At 45.5% G+C, this 16724-nt stretch overlaps 1 long non-coding RNA gene across 1 annotated transcript; it reads right to left on the bottom strand.

The window, feature by feature from the left end:
• Window positions 1–3371: 3371 nt before the first annotated feature.
• Window positions 3372–4027, bottom strand: LOC135899369 (uncharacterized). The gene is made up of 2 exons (XR_010563607.1): window positions 3804–4027; window positions 3372–3739 (listed from the first exon to the last, which is right to left on the bottom strand). It is a non-coding gene; the product is annotated as an uncharacterized lncRNA (long non-coding RNA).
• Window positions 4028–16724: the final 12697 nt, after the last annotated feature.

Below are 16724 nucleotides of genomic sequence, written 5' to 3'. Positions count from 1 at the left end.
GCGAATGACGCACAATGAGCCGCCGTCAAAGCCATTGTTTTGTGCCCGGATGCACGACTGGTTACAAGTCATGCAAGAACAAGTTTTCATTGTTCGAAGTCCCGAAGGAAGACGCTGTGTTTCAGAAGTGGCAAAGGAACATACCGAGAGCAGACAAGCCGCTTGAATGCAACGCAGCCGTATGTGAGCTGCATTTCGATCAGTAGTTCATCTCACGACACTTTGAACACTCCATTGACGGCCAAACAGTGCTCTTGGACCGAAGCAGGCCACTTCTTCTGCCGGGCGCCGTACCGACGATATTTCCAAATGTACCAAAGTACCTCTCCAAGGCAGTTCCGAAGAAAAGAAAGCCTAAAGAGAGGTCAAGCTTGAATCCCCCAGTGCCATCAAAAAGGCGTCGAAAGGATGGGTCGCTGCAACCACCTTCGCAAAACGACGTTGATCACCTTGATCTACCTGTGCCTTCCGACAATGAAGACGCACATCACTATAAGAATGTCCGTCTTCCGTCCAGCCGGTGGGGAAAGCACATTCTCAGCGAAGAACCGTTAAAGGTAGCTTACCGTTATATTTGCTAACTTCCCGCCTGAGCCAGGATCCCATAGAGAAGTTGTTTGGCATAATTCGCCAGTTTTCGGGATGTAATGATCATCCAACCTCAGCACAGTTCCTTACTGCTGTTAAATGTCTCAGCTTCAATAATTTAGTAAAAGCTCTAGACACAGGCAACTGCTCAGGTGGCGCAATCGTGTCATTTGTCGGACCAGCTGAGGCAGCCGACCAAGTGGACAACTTGATTGGTGCAGGAAGAATTGTGACGAAGCCTCCAGCGTGCTTGAAACATCATCCTTGTGCACTGATCATCCTTATCCGGAGAAGCATAGTGATGCAAGGCTGGTATTTTATTTGGCTGGCTATGTGGCCCGACGGAAAATACTAACAACGAAATGTCGGGACTGCTTTGAGCAGCTGTTGACATCGGTTGAAAATTCATATGAAGCTCTCCCATCTTTCACCCAGTTTTGTGATAAACGAGGGCTTCTGTATCCCTCAAGACAACTTTTTTCATTCGTGGAAGCTTTGGAGGATAGCTTCACAATGTGGTTCAGTTGGAAGAAAGTCCAAAGAGATAGCGCCACCGATATTTTGCATTGTATGCAACACGTGCCTTCCATTGGTTGTGGTGCCCACAAAGAAGCACTGTCAAGCAATATAGTGAAGTTTTTTATCTTGACACGACTTCACTTTTACATCAAGTCTTTGAACAAAGAAAGAATATCAACGCGAGAAAAAAAGAAATATCTGAAGATGCGCCGCACTACATAACCAACATAACAATGCGGATGCTCACTTTGCCTAATCTTCACTTGCTGAATAAAACCGATAAAAATTAAGAAGCTTGTGTGGATCTCAGTTATTTTTTATTTTCATACACAGTGCTATGGTGCCTGTTTGTTAGGAATTAGTAGTCAACACCAGCATGCCAGCAATATTGAATCTCCAGTAATGCAGATCATCTCACAAGGTGAACCGATTAACTAACTCAGACCTCACGGGTTAATGAGGAGCAAGATCAGCAGGAGGGCACGAAGGCAGTTACAATAAGGTCATTTTCGCAGTATTATTTAGGAGCTAATGCCGCGGTCGTGATAAATTAGTTTCGGATATAGGTCAAACATGGCGCCGTTCAACAGATCAGCCATAGAGAAAGAAATGGATCAGCGTCGCTTGTCGAATGGATAAACGCAGATCTCGGCACTAATACGCTCTGTGTTTAGTCTAGTAAACATGTGAAACTGCAATCGCGTGGCCTCCGCTGTAGAATCAACGCCACCAGACGCATGCACGGAATAGGCAGCTGTAGATGCATTTTGGACCGGCTTTTGCAACAGCGCAAAGCGAAGTGCGGAGGCCATAGAGTTACTATACTGACTCTAGAGGACAAGCTACCCATAGGGCCCATGCATTAAAATCGGGAACCTCAAGAGCGCCGCCATGTTGCTACGCGCCGAGGTTGCCAGCTCCTGAGACGCTTGCTAGACTTGGTGACAGTAGTCAGTTTTAATCCGGCAACCATGGCAGCATGGCGTCTCGCTTGTGGTGTTGTGATGTGTGCGTGCCGCCGTGTTTGGGCTTTATAAGTTGGTTCTTTATTCTGTGTTGCGGGAAGGTGTGGGTGTGGTCCATGTTGGCCGTACAGGTGGCAGTTATGCAACCGAGGGATGATCATGTTGAAGTTTCCGGCGGTATGCGGTTTTCAGCGGTCACGCCTGTTGCAGGAGTGTCACTCGACGAGGTTACGAGCTCGAAGCTGTGGTCAGATTCCTCGTTGGTGTTCCGTAATTCTCTTCGCACGTGCGCGGTATGTTACAAAAGCCGCTTTCGCGATCTATCGTCGCGACGATAGATCGGGTTTTTTCATTTTAAGTACTGACACAGCTGTAGGGCACATGTAACCGACAAACGGAAGTCTCAGGAGAGCGCCTGAGATTATAATAAAGCAGGCGGTGCAGGAACTGCAGGGCACCCAAGGGACAGTGGGGGGATCAAAGCTCGAAGCAGAACGTTACATAGGTTGGTGCCGCCGAGGCAGGTGTGTGCCAGGGAGTGTTCGCACGGACAGCTCCCCTGGCACGCGCAGCAGTGCCTCGCAAGGTCGAGATACTTTAAAGGCACCCGCGCCCATGATCTTTCTTTTGCCTCGGTGCAGGGAGCAAGATTAACCAAAATAATATGGAGGGCGAATGCCTCATGACAAATGTAGCTCGCGTCGCCTGGCGTGTGTAGTAATATCAGAGTTCATTGTACGAACTTTATGCATAATACGCTTTGTTACGGTACCTTAACGGAATGGGTCTAGAGGACGGTGTTGGTACATTTTTTCGTACCGCCCTAATCCTATACCCCCACTACAAACACACACACACATACCCCCTTTTTTATGTATACATACAATTCCTTGCCATGACGGATCATAGCCTCCTTTATTTTTGAAAAATAGAGGAGGCTATGGACCGATTGACCAGTTCAAGTTGTCAACTTGTCAGTAACTGTCATAGGAATCACTGTAATAAACACAATTCCACGATCAGATTGTTTACTTTCATATTTTGTTGTAACACTTGAGGACTACATAGAACTTTATTTTGTATATGTGAGAGAAGTATGTGGATATCACGAGCTTAAGCCAATGTGTGATACAGACAAAGCAGCTGCTACAACGTGAACTGCATTGAGGGCCACACAACACATACGTAATTAAAGGTGCAAAATATAGGGGGAAGCTTCAAAATACGCTCTGTAGCACTGCAAAGTATAACATGTATTGTATGTGTACAATAAATGTTAAAAAATACAATGCATCAATGTCCCATTTGCCTTCAAGTTTATTATGAAGTTCAAGTTTACTGAAGTTTATTATGAGCATATGTACAACAGGAATCTACTGACACACCCGCAGTCAAGGTGGCTGTTCGAGGTGTGCTGGCTGCCTCAGTGTAAGAAAAAGAAATTGGGTAAAAGTCGACACCAGTGCCACTGCTTCTTGCCTCTGACCTGCACGTGCCTCTGCGGCATCTTTGTGCACAAGTGTGCTGGCGTGGCGAGGCGTAGGAGTCATCCGAGAGAAGTGGAGAAGTGGCTGTTCACATTGCCTGTCACTTTCCCTCAAATGTTTCCTTGGCGACTAGGGTGACACACCTGCAGTCAAGGTGGCTGTTCGAGGTGTGCTGGCTGCCTAAACGAAATAAAAAGAAATTAGATGAATGTCAATACCAGTGCTATTGCTTATTGCCTCTTACCTGCATTTGGCTCCACGGCCTCTTGGCTTGCGGAGTCTGTATGAGGGAGCTGCTGTGGCTAGGCGTAGGCATTGTCTAAGCAAAAAGAAAAGGCCATTTAAATGGGGAATTATGGAAATAAATGCAGTTATGTCTGCTTCTTGCACTCTTCTTGCCTAAATGTTTTCAAACATAGTGTCCAGAACACACCAGCACTTTGACTGCTTCTGCTTTTTACCTGCAGGTGTTGCTGCGAGATCCTTAGTATGGCTGCGTGCAGCATTGTAACACTTGGTGGAGGCATTTGAAGTGGTAGCCAAGAATAGAAAGAATCATCCTTGTCTGCACGAATGCTTTCAATTTCTAAATGCAGTGGTAACTATCACTATTGGTGCAAGGCCCCCCCACATCTATGTGGCAAGTGCCATAGCTCGAAACTGAATTGTTCCTTTAGTGTTTCACAAGGCATCTGATATGTCCACATTAGATGTGATGTGTTTGTTTTTATTTATCCCAGTGTGGAGAGAGCATCATTAAATGTTTTTTTTTTATTTTTGCGTGTCTTGTTTTTTGGTTTATTTCTGAATTTATCATGATGCTAAAGTGACTTATGTAATGGCAATCAGCTTTTGTTTTGCAGAAAAACAATGCATTTCCTGACCCATTGTTTGACATCCCCTCACTCGCATAATTTTGCAGACTATTCTACCTACATTGACTTGCTTGACCTCCACTAAAGAGTCTTGCATTTTCAAATACGACTCTTTCCTTAAAATCATTCGACACTTCTCACAATTTCTGTACCTTGGGCTTCTGATACTCTGCAGTCACCATTTTTGCTTGTTTCTGACTAGAAATATCTTGTTTAATTTAGAGCTTAAATTTTACTTTTGAAACACATGGAAGGGCTTGCCATTGCATATCTGCATAAAAGGGAAACGTGTGGTATTCGGGATTATGTCAGTATTGCATATGTGCCTGTTGTCTAAAATAATTGAATTTTGAAAATGCTCGCAGGGGCCTGATGTGCATATCTGCAGTTTATGGATACATGTAAAAGACTCAGCATCAAGTGCAAGTGAACGGTCCCACAGGCGCGGAGTCGATCATGCAAATAGATTCGCTGCACACATTTGTGACCAGAAAATATATTCCACATGAAATGGCATGCAAGGAAGTGTTGGAAACATTACACAGTTAATAAAACGCCTACGCAATCAATATGTGGGTTGATGCACTCGTTATGCAAAACGGAGGTGAGGCGTGCAGACAGGACACGAGAGTAGAGTATTTACAAGCAAACAACACAAGCGCCGCCCACTTCTCTACTCTTGTGTCCTGTCTGCACGCCTCACCTCTGTTTTGCATAATGAATCCTTACCAACTAGCTCAGCTTTCTGTCGTTCTAAGTCTCGATGCACTCGATTTCGTCCGCATTATAGGCACTCGCCTCTTGATTACTTCGTGGCACAGAAATATTCGGCATCAGGCTGTTTTTCTGCTGTGGCCTTCGTAGAAGCATGATTGTTCAAAGTGCAACAATTAAACAGATTCTTTCAGTTGCTTGTGGCTTCGCCAGTACAATTCCGGTGCGCTGGTCTGCCTGTCCAGCAATTTCCTACTGAAGGGAAACCTGCAAATAAAAACACCGCTCCGCATGCATAAAAATGCACTAATGTGACGCTTCTCAAACGATTGTGATGCACCACAAGAGCTGCCTACTCGCGTGACACTCTCAACAAGGAGATACATTCGTTTACTTACATGTGAAGGTATATGCCAGAGCACTTCGGGGCTTCGGTGGCACATAAGGCACGAACGAGTGTGTCATAGCGTCCGATGTCGACGCGCGATCGCATGTCAAACTTGGTCAAACCTAAACTGTACGAAACTACTATGCAACCAAAAAACAGATTCGAAACCGAAATTCGTGTCATCCTTTATTGCATGAATGCGTACATCGTGATTTACATAAGTCATGGACTTAGGGATCGCTTTCTGTAAATTTAATATAACGTTCCACCTTCATAAAGCCATCAGGTTTGCGTTTTTAGATGACAAAGCATTAGGTGACCTGTACTTGTTTTCAGCTCTTTCAATAGTAATTGCGCTGGCCACATTGACCAGTAGCAACAGGGCGGCGCCCTAGAGGTTCCCACTTTTCCGGCCCAGCTTTTCCTCTAGAGTTGTTCTACTAACTCTATGGCGGAGGCCATGCGATCGTAGCTGCCTCAGATATGGCTTCATTATGACTGCAGCTAATCTAAAAAAAAAGGAGTGTAGAACACCAAGCTGCCTCAGTACCGCGACTGGAATGCCACAGTGCCTACAGCAGACCGCCGCCTCCGAGCGACGTGTAAGCGAATGCGAGCGCCACCTGAGCGGAACATCCGAGAAGCCCACGCGAGAGGCGGCGCCTTGCGCACACTTCCCCTATTCTAGCCACTGTATCGTGGTCGCGTTGTTCACTCGCTGCCTTTCTCTTCGACAACGACGAGTTTTCATCCGCAGGACACGATGGCAACGCAAGTGAAAAAACGCAAAACTCTTTCCCTTGAGCAAAAAGCTCAAATAATCGCCCAAGCAGAAAGCGGAAGGAAGAAAGCGGCAATTGCTGAAGACTTCGGAATTCCTGCAAGTTCGCTGTCAACGATTCTAGGCAATAAGGACAGCGTGAGAATGGCACTTGCTTCAGGCACATCCTCGAAGCACAAAAAGGTGACGCGGCCCCTCCATGAAGAGTTGGACAAAGCAGTGCATGCGTGGTTTGTGGAAGCACGAGCCAGCAACGTCCCCCTGTCCGGAAGCATCGTCCAGCAGAAAGCCTTGAACTATGCATGCCTACTTATCACAGGCGTTACAGACGACGACGAAGAGGCGTCACCGGCTCCGGGGATCGCGGCCGCCTGGAAAACGCTGGGAGAAATAGGAACCGTGCCGCCTAATCTCGAGCTCGACGAATACATCGGCGCTGACGCTTGTGTTGTTGTTCACGAAGATGTGAGTGATGAGCAGATCATAAAAGCTGCCCGGAATGATAAGGACTCTTCCGATGAAGAAGACGACGACGTACAGGAAGCGCCGGCTGCGGCAACCGCCGTACAGGTGATGGACGCTTTTGATGTCATCAGGAATTTCGTTGCTGTCCGAGACGACGATGTTGCAATGGGTTTGCTGACCGAGTGCGAAAATCGCGTGACGGCGTTGCTCGCCGTGAAGCGTAAGCAAACCAAGCTTACAGATTTTTGGCATTAAACGCCTTTGCTGCTGCTTGGGCAATTCTTTCTGCGTTTCACGTCAAATTTTTGCGATAACGAAGTTCCGCGAGAACGAATTTTTTTTCGTGCACCGTGAATTTCGTTATAGCGGGATTCAACTGTAGCAGAGGACATGGCCGTTATTCAGCAATGTGTAAGCCTCACCAGGTCTTCTAATCTCACTAAGGCCGGTAATATCCCAACCAATGTCTGATAGTTTGAAGAGACCTGCTAAGCTTGCCTCACTTGAGAGGGTTCGGGTGTTAAACGTTGCAACCCACTGGACCACAGATCTCCAGTGAATGTCCAAAGGACGTCCTACAAAGGATATTTTGATGTCCGTCGGACATCCCTAGAAGTCCCGATGATGTACTACGGATGTCCATAGGATCGTCCGACGCAAGAGAATTGCACATCCCACGAACGTCCATCGTACATCAAAATCAAATTTTCTGACGTCCGCAGGACCTTTGAAGATAATCCCATTGGAGCACCAGCGTCCTACAGATGCCCAGCAGAGATCGAAAACGGGACATTTGGACGTCCCTTGGATTGACGTTCATAGAAACGTCCCCCGAACGTCCAAGAGATGTTTAAATATGGATTATTCTTATTTCATAACCCGGAGTACATCCCAAGGACATTTTTGCGAGGATGTAGGACGCTTCTGGGACATTTTACCAATCGTCCAAAGGACGTTTGTGGGACATTTGGTTGGGGATTGAGGATATCCACAGGGCGTCCATATTGATTACAAATTACCATAATTGGGACTTTCCTCAGAATGGGCCCTACAGTGCAGCAAGCCTGCTGCAGTTTACATACCATTAACAAAGTAAGCTGGTTTTGTGATGACTTGTAGGCAATGATGAAAAGGAACTGCATGGCTCTTGAAGATCCATCCCAGCGGTGAACTTCAATTCAAGTTTATTTTGCATCTATACATGTACAGATGACAGGAGTACAGACAAAAAGCAAATGAATTCGGCTTGACAAGGTCTGTACCCCCTACAGAAATGGCACCGTGCACAATAAAGAGAACATAAACATAACATAATGGATAAACGAGAAAAAAAGGTGAACATTAGTGAACATTGTATAACAGAAATGCATAAGGGTAAAAAAATGAACAATAGAATGCTGCAAGAAATTATATTACAGAAAGTGAATAGTATAAAATGATACAAATAATACAGCCTTGAAATTCACATCTATAAATAGTAAGTTATATGCAAGCAGAGAAAATTGGTTAAGCATTCATGGCGTCAGTGTATACCAGAGCAACACAAAAAATCCAGGAATCCAATAAGTCAACCAAATATTTTTGTCATGCAAAAGCTGAAGTACCAGGAGATAAGCCAGGAATGCAGCCCACCGCATCTCAAAGCACGTTAAATGAAGGCTGCAGTGCAACTAAGCATTGTGCACATGGTTCTCTGCTACGCTAAGCAAATACATTACATACAACTTGATAAAAATGCATTAATTCAAAACATATAGACATGCAACCTATACTTCTTTGTGCTAACAGGGACGAAGCTACAGAACTAAGTTCTGCAGGCTGCTGAATCATTTGACAATCTCATTAAAAATACAGCATATATTTCAATAGAACAGTTGCAGGAAGATCACTCGTTGAACTCTAAAATGCACTAACAGTTTTTAGTAAAACCCATCAATGCAAATAAAACTCGATAGTTTCATCATACAAGTTCAGCTATTAGGAGTTATTTATACTGCACCATGGTTAGTAAACGTGCACATTATTCAAACTATGCACTTTGGGTAGCAAGAAAATTTAAGAATTCGCAGTGGGGCCACTATGGAACTTATCACAAGGCTTGCTGTGGGCTCACTGTCGTGGTCGCAGGCACATCAATGAAAAATTTGCTGAAATGTTTAGATATGTTAGCCACTTTAAGTTGCCAGAGCCTTTCCCTAGGCCATATTCAGTAGTTACATACACAAACACGAGGTATGCAAAATTAAGATGTCACAACTACATTAGGCAATTAACAAAATTACTCGAGGCTAGTTCAGTGGTCATATATAGACAAACAGCTGCTGTATGATCATCCATTTACACTCTAAAAACAGTTGCACCCTTTGGGGTGTATATTTTCCACAGAACAATAATCGTCATCTGACTTGCCTGCATTTCCTTTCTTTAACGCTGCAAGCCCAGTACTTCCATGTCACGAACGGCATGCGCATTATCAGCATGACAGAGCATTCTCGACAGGAAAGTAATGAGCGCAGGGTTTTCAAGAAAGGAAAGGCAAGTAAGACAGATGACGATAATTGTTCTGTCGCAAATTTACACCCCAAAGGGTGCAACTGTTCTTAGAGCGTAGTGCAAATGCACTGTGCATCCATAACAAGTTCAGGCAAAGGTAACCAGAGCAGACATCGACACTTTCGTGTGTAGTGACAAGACCATTTCAGTTGAGCTAATAATTCGCAGATGCACCTCGGCCAGTAAAAGAACTTCAAAAGCCCTATGAAAGGATGGGGGGTACAAAGGAAGTTAGTAGGAGGGCTACTGTGGGCTGGCTCACTTCAACGGTCGCGGGCCCATAAATACAATATTTACTGGAAAGTTCAGAGGTGTCTTAGCCATGACGGAAGCTACTCCACTTTCTGCAGGCCTCCTTCAGCGGTTGCACACAGTAGAAGTACTACATATTTTATAGACACACTGGGCATTAAAAAAATTACTCAAGGATCACTTAAGCAGTTGCAAACATGAACATTACTGAAGAGTTCACAGATACAAAAGCAGTTACAAGACACTTGCTTCAACACAATACCAAACTGATGTCACAAGTACTAGAGTTACAAGACACTTGCTGCACTTGAGTGGTCACAAAGATAAATTCACCATAAGTGAATTTGTGTTTCTGTTTCTTCTGCTTCTGTTTACTTGCTTAGAGGCTTGAAGGCCTCTAAGCAAGTATACAGAAGCTGAATGTGACCTCTCCGTGGCCACAGCCAAATATTGCTGAAACGTCACAGGTACCCTGGCGACTACACAATTAACTAATAGCTTGCAGCATGATCGCTTCAGCATTATGTGAGTTCACTCATATGAAACGCTAATAGAGGATTTGTGTGGTCTTGCTTCAGCGGCCACACAAAAACACAATTTCATCCTAAAAATTCACGGGTGTCAGACAGCCTCAATGGAAGTTACCAGAGGCAGAGCGTGGCTGTTCTTCCATGGCAGCAGATACAAATACTTGTGAAAAGATTGCAGGTATCTTGGCGACTAAACATTTTACGAAGGCTCACTGCAGGCTGGCTCAGCGGTCGAAGACAACTACATTGCAGTTCACGTGTACTAAGAAATTTAGTGGGGCATTTGTAACCACCACCACCATGGAAGAACAGCCACGCTTCTGTGGGCTTGCTTGAACAGTCCCAGAGACAAAAAGTAACCCAGAGTTCACAAGTATATCAGCCCGTAAGGAAGTCGCCACACGCTGGGTGAAGTCTTTCGTCCATAGTTTCAGATGCAGAACAGAAGAGATCCGGGGTACGCTACACAATTTACTAGTAATCCGGAAGGATCGGTTCCAGTGGTCGCAAACAAGAAAATACATTGCTGAGACCAGAGGTACTAAGAAGGTTAGCAGGTTTCCGTGGACTTGTTTCTGTGCTGGTCATCAACGAAGAATGATGTCGACTCAAAGTGACACCAGGCTCATGGCAGGAACACAGCATGGCTGTAAAGTATGCAATAAAAACGTGTTAGAAATGTTTACGAAAATTGCTATTTAACAAACTGCACATTTAACAGCAATCTGCAGGTTCTGACAGCAACTTTGCTTCTTTGTGGCTTAATACAAACTCGTTGAGCGAACAGTTATCAGAAAAGTAATGATTTCATCTCTGTACAAAGATAAAAGGAATTCTCCTAGTCACTACTTCAGCATAGCATAGTTTCGTCCGAAAAGCGAAGCAGCGATTGGAACAGCAAATTACCAAACGGCTATATTTAAGCAGCTGTACGTGTTATCGCCACTTTAAGTTACAGTAAACCTTCGCTTCCTTGTTAAATTAACAAACAGTGTCGTGCGCAAAGCCAAGCATAAACACATCTCCCTGACGGTAAACGCGCTGTATGAACACTGGTGTGAAGAGGGGGCGGTAGCAACACGCGATCGCTTCCTGCTGCTTCCAGCCACAATGCCTTTCCAGAGCCAAATTTACGCGAACTTCGACACTAAGCTGCGCGGGAACAGCGCCCACGAAGCCACTACCCATCGCGGCGCACGTCCGCGTCAGCGGAATTTCATCAGGAGTGTCCGTACAATTCCTATCGCAATAATAATACAAAAATTAGGAGATTGTCGACTATATACAGGGTGTCTACCAAGTTGACATTTCCAAATTCCCTGAGTTTTCCAGGTTTTCCCTGAGTGCCATTGCAAATTTCCCTGAGTGATGCAGAACTATGTTTTATGTCAAGACGGGCTGAAAACATGTCGCCTGAGGCTGTCACTCCCTAGTAGGCACATGAAAAAAATTAAAGAAGCGACTTAATCCAATTTGAATACTAAAAAGTAGTGTTTATGTTATTCAAGAAGAGAATAGAAGGCAGTGGTTAGTAAAATGCACAGCAAATAAAGTGTCTTCGAAAAACATTGCAATGGAGTCGGACATTCTCAAATACGAATAAAAAGGAGATGCATATAGAAGCAAATATTTTCGAATATGAGCTATTCCTATCAACTGATTGCAATCTCAGTGGTATGAGGCCCGAATTCTGTCACAATTGAGATTCTCTCTCAACACTCGTAAGTCAACCTCAACTGTTCTGAAATACTCTCAGCCCGCGCACGACGCCCGAGTGTTGTGTTTCACTGCTTTAAAGAGTTTATTTTGGTTTGGATGAGGGACACCTGCATCTCGGCATCAGCCAAAACTTTATTTTTTGAGCTCAAGCTCCTTCAAAACGGCGGCAGCAAGCTTCCTTTCCCGTTTATTCCTCAATGCGTAGTTCATTTCTGTTCTTGTCCTCCTTCCGCCACTCGTTCGCCCCAAGGACCATTTGAAGCATCTTGGTCAGTTGCACAGTCCACGATCGATTTTTCGAACTCCCTAGGGGCCGCGAAAACGTCCGAAAATTCGGCCAGTTGCAAAAAAATAAATGCGTGTCATTTACTGCCCTTAGGGACTCAAACCGCCACAGGCACGTTCGAAAACGCTCTGAAGGCCTGTCGCTACACATATTAGACATATCGGTGCTCGTAATGTGACAGGAAATACCGGGTGCACGCGTGTATAATTAAGGAATACATACTGTTTTCCGTGGCAATAGCCCCTTCCCACGCTTGTTATGCTTCACTGCAATACTTTTGTGTGTGCTTCACCAAGTAACATTTCTTTCAGAGGCGAAGCTGACTTTCAGGAACCGGCATTTTCTATGTCAATCGCGAGGATCACAAAGGCGGAGTCCATGCCATTGCTGGCAGCAGCTAATTCTTTCAATAAAAAACTCGGCACCCAACGACAAGAAGTTTCATAGCGAACGTCGAAGCAGCTAGGCCTAGCGTTGCCGCAGTGGTGGCAACGGCTGCCAGCGGATCTGCGTGCGAGAGTACCGGTTCGAGGTGGCGAAGCAATCAAAACGGCAGCCGTGGTTCCTTTGATTATTGCCGTTTCGGACCTGCCGTCACGGCAAAACGTCCGGAAAATCGGGCGGCGAAGAGTTCTTGCGTCGGAAATTTCACACGTTCTGATACGTTGACTCTGTGGGGTACGTGGCGGTGCCGCGAAGCCGTCCAAATTATCGGGAATCCGGAAAGTCAGTCCTTGACTGTACACTAGCAACTCCTCCAGCCGACGGCAGGGCGTCAAAGACGATTCATTACGATTCCTGTCTGTTACTCGAGCCAGCATTACTGCGACTTTCGACCCTTTCAGTAAAATTGCCGCTAATTTTCCCTGATGGAGGCCCAAATTCCCTGAGTTTTCCCTGACTTTTTCCAGACTACTAAAAATCCCTGAAAATTCCCGGTTTTCCCGGTTATCCCGGTTGGTAGACACCCTGATATAACTCCAGTAAATATACAATGACAACATGGGGATTTAACAGGCTCGTAATCTTGTCCAGCGCGTCGCGCACACATGTCAGCACAAACGCTGGCCCAAATGATAGCAAATGCGACAAAACTGAAGCAGCACGGTTGGTCAACCGCCCTGTGTGCGAGGTGCTGCCATTGAAATACAAATGCCTACAATATAGTTCCGTTATTTGGAACTTCCACGATTGTATTGGTCTTGCAAACGCGATTATGCGAATAAAACTCCAACGATAGACAAAACTTCGGCGACACGGTAAATCACCTGACACAGTGAGTGAACAAACTCTTATTGTGTCCAGCAAAACGCGATAAAACGCGCACCCGACAGAAATTTAATTAACAGTCGAATTAAATTATGGGGTTTTTACGTGCCAAAACCACTTTCTGATTATGAGGCACGCCGTATAGTGGAGGGCTCCGGAAATTTCGACCACCTGAGGTTCTTAACATGCACCTAAATCTAAGTACACGGGTGTTTTCGCATATCGCTCTCGTCAAAATGCGGGCGCCGCGGCCGGGACTCCATGACTAAAAATAGGACAACGTGCGAATTCGGAGCGATAGCCTAATAGGCGTAAACGATTCGATCGTTACAGACATCTGAGACGTAAGCTTGACCTCACCAGCATACTAGCATGCACCTGAGAACGTGTAAAAGATGTCGCCCAAAATTTCGCTATTCCCAGAAACGAACGTGTAGGGCATTGTATGACAGAAACGCGTGGGAAAATTCAGCAGCGCGGCAGGCCAACCATCACGAGCAACAAGTGCTGGGATCGCGGTAAAAATGCCCACAAATGTGTAGTTATTTCAACCGCATGCTATTTTACGATCGCTCTCGCAGTCGCAGTTACGCAAAGAAAACTCAAACGGCAGACGAAGCTCAATTGGCGACACGGTTAATCAGCGAGGGTGGTAGCGTGACGCAAATTTAGCAGTCAACGAAGATCGACAAACGTTCCCCATTATTAATACGAAACAATACGACCACGTGCGAACGAGCTATAGTATAAGTAGCGTAAATGTGTCAATCGTTACAGGAAGCTGAGGCCTAAGCTTGATCTTATTATCCTCATAATGGCATGCATCCGACCACATGCAAATAGGCAGCAGCCTAACAAGTTGTCCCAAAGTTTCGTTATTTCGAAAAATTTGCATGTCACTGCTTGGCACATATATGTATGCTGTACGTAATGGTGAAGTGGCCGGCCGCACTGCTGAACTTTACCACGCTTGTCTTTACGGTTGGTATACCAGCCGTAAAGACAAGCGTGGTAAAGTTCAGCAGTGCGGCGTGCCCAATTAGCCATCACGCGCAGCAAGTGCTCCGATCGTGATACAGATGCCTACATCTGTATTCCACGTCCCAAGTTCACGTACAAACGTGCACGGTTATTCCTTCTGAGGTCAGCGACAAGCTGTCCCATCATACTTAAAAACCACGATTTCCACTTATTGTGTAGGATCCCACCCCTCTTTATAACGCCCTGCGTGACATTAAGAGTATTTAAATAAGCAAATTCAGTTGATCCATCCTTACGCAGTTTTTACGATTGCTATCGCGATCGTTAAGCAAACAAAAAAGCAATGGCAGACGAAGCTTAAGCAACACGGTTACTCACTACGAGCGTGTGATGGAGTCAACCCTCACTAACTCTTATAATAAAGAAATTGCGACCACGTGCGAACGAGCTCATCAGCGCGCACGTTTCGTCGTTACAGAGCTGAGACGTGAATTTGACCGTAACACCATACCAGCATGCATCCGTTCACGTGTAAATAAGCAGAAACCTAACAAGTCGCCCAGATGTCTCGTTATCGCGACAACGTGCACGACACTGTTAGCCAAAAAACAATACCAGCCGTAAATACACGAGCTGTTAAATTCAGCAGTGCGACCGGCCATCACGGCCTGCAAATTCTGAAATCGCGATACAAACGACAACAAAGTTCTATTATCCCGAACGAACGCAGTTTTACTATTACTTTGGAAATCCCTGTTACGCAAACAAAACGCCAACAGCACACGTACCGAAGTTTAAGCGACACGGTTATCACTACGAGCACGCGAAGGAATCATTCAAGTAAGAAAAAGTTTCACTGTTACGTACTAAAAAATACGAGCTCTTGCGAACAAGCCATTAAGTCTAACAGTCTAACAAGTCGCCCTAAAGTTTAGTTATTCCAAGAAAAGTGCATGCACTGTTAGTAAGAATATAGCAGCCCTAAAGACAGGCGTATTAACATTCAGCAGCGCTGCCGGCCATAACGTGCAGAAATGTGCCCCGACCGCGACACAAATGCGTACAAAATTTCAGCTATTTCAAGCTTACGCAGTTGTACGATTGATTGCTATCACAATCACGGTTACGCAAAGAAAACGCAAACAAAGCTGAAGCAAGGCTATTCTGGACAGTGTGTGTCGGGAAGCTATTATAATTAATATTCATTTTCTTATTATTCGCCACTGCATGTTCAGTAAAAACAACGATAACTTTCGTGGGCTCATCCTGTGTGCTACAGGGGAGTTAACGGTTCTAAAGTTTCGAATTCAGAATTTTTTTTAGCGGATATCAGCGCTGCGCAGAAATATAGGACAGAGTAAGCTCAGAAGTTTGCAGAAAAGTAGTACGATGCGATCAAACGCAACACAACGCATGGTCAATCGCCGATTGATGTTACCGTCGCTGCAAAAGATGGGGATGTACTACAATGCCCGTCCTTCGATTATGCGCAGACACGACACTTGCGGGGCTGCTAAAAGAAAAACATTGATTTCATGAACTGTCACTTACCTCTTGATAGGCGTAAGACGTACAGGCGCCGCAGAAATGGAGCTCCAAAGCGCATGGCAAAAACGTTCACCTGGAGCTGACCAACGCTCACCCCGGAACTCATGAGCACATGGCACAACGACACAACCACCACGTTCAAAGAGAGCGCGCGAACTGAACGTGTGAAAGCGCGGAGCACACCAACCCAGCAACCTTTGCAAGCCTTTAGGCATTCCGAGCTTGCAAAGAAGGGTGAAGAGATCCAATAAGACCACGTCGTTAAGTCATGTGACCGACTACGCGCAAATCAGCGCAAAGCGTGCGTGTGCGTGCAACAGACAGTGGTGATTCGACTGGGTAAAGACAGTCACTGCTCTGTACAACGGCAGGGGTTGCAGGCGTTGCAGAGCTTGCCGTACTCGACATGTTCGGAGAGCGTGGGAGCATAGGACACGATTGATTCGGTTACGCGGGTTACGCTTTGCGGTAGGTGGTAATGCGCAGCTGTTCTGGCGTTCTACCTGCCGCTTTGTGACGTTTCCTCCCGATATGCTTGTGCAGTTTAGGTCGTTCATTTCAACTTCTCCATTTATCGTCTGCATTGGAAGTTTGATTATGAGTGCAGCAACTTCATATTGCTGGCTGACATGTCTTTTCGGAAGAGCGTGCGCTGAAGGCAGTCGTGGTAGAGATTTATATGCCGCGATATGATCACATAGTACGTGTTGGACTGTGTGTTGGTCCCACATAAGGCCGGTATGGGACATCCCGTTGAACACATCCTTCGGACATCCATAGGATTAAAGTTTTGGGATTTTGTTT

The sequence above is a fragment of the Dermacentor albipictus genome, chromosome 10 (genome assembly GCF_038994185.2).
Source record: "Dermacentor albipictus isolate Rhodes 1998 colony chromosome 10, USDA_Dalb.pri_finalv2, whole genome shotgun sequence".
NCBI lineage: Eukaryota > Metazoa > Arthropoda > Arachnida > Ixodida > Ixodidae > Dermacentor > Dermacentor albipictus.
Note: the sequence above shows the minus strand (reverse complement) of the source record. Positions and strands in the feature narration are given on the sequence as shown.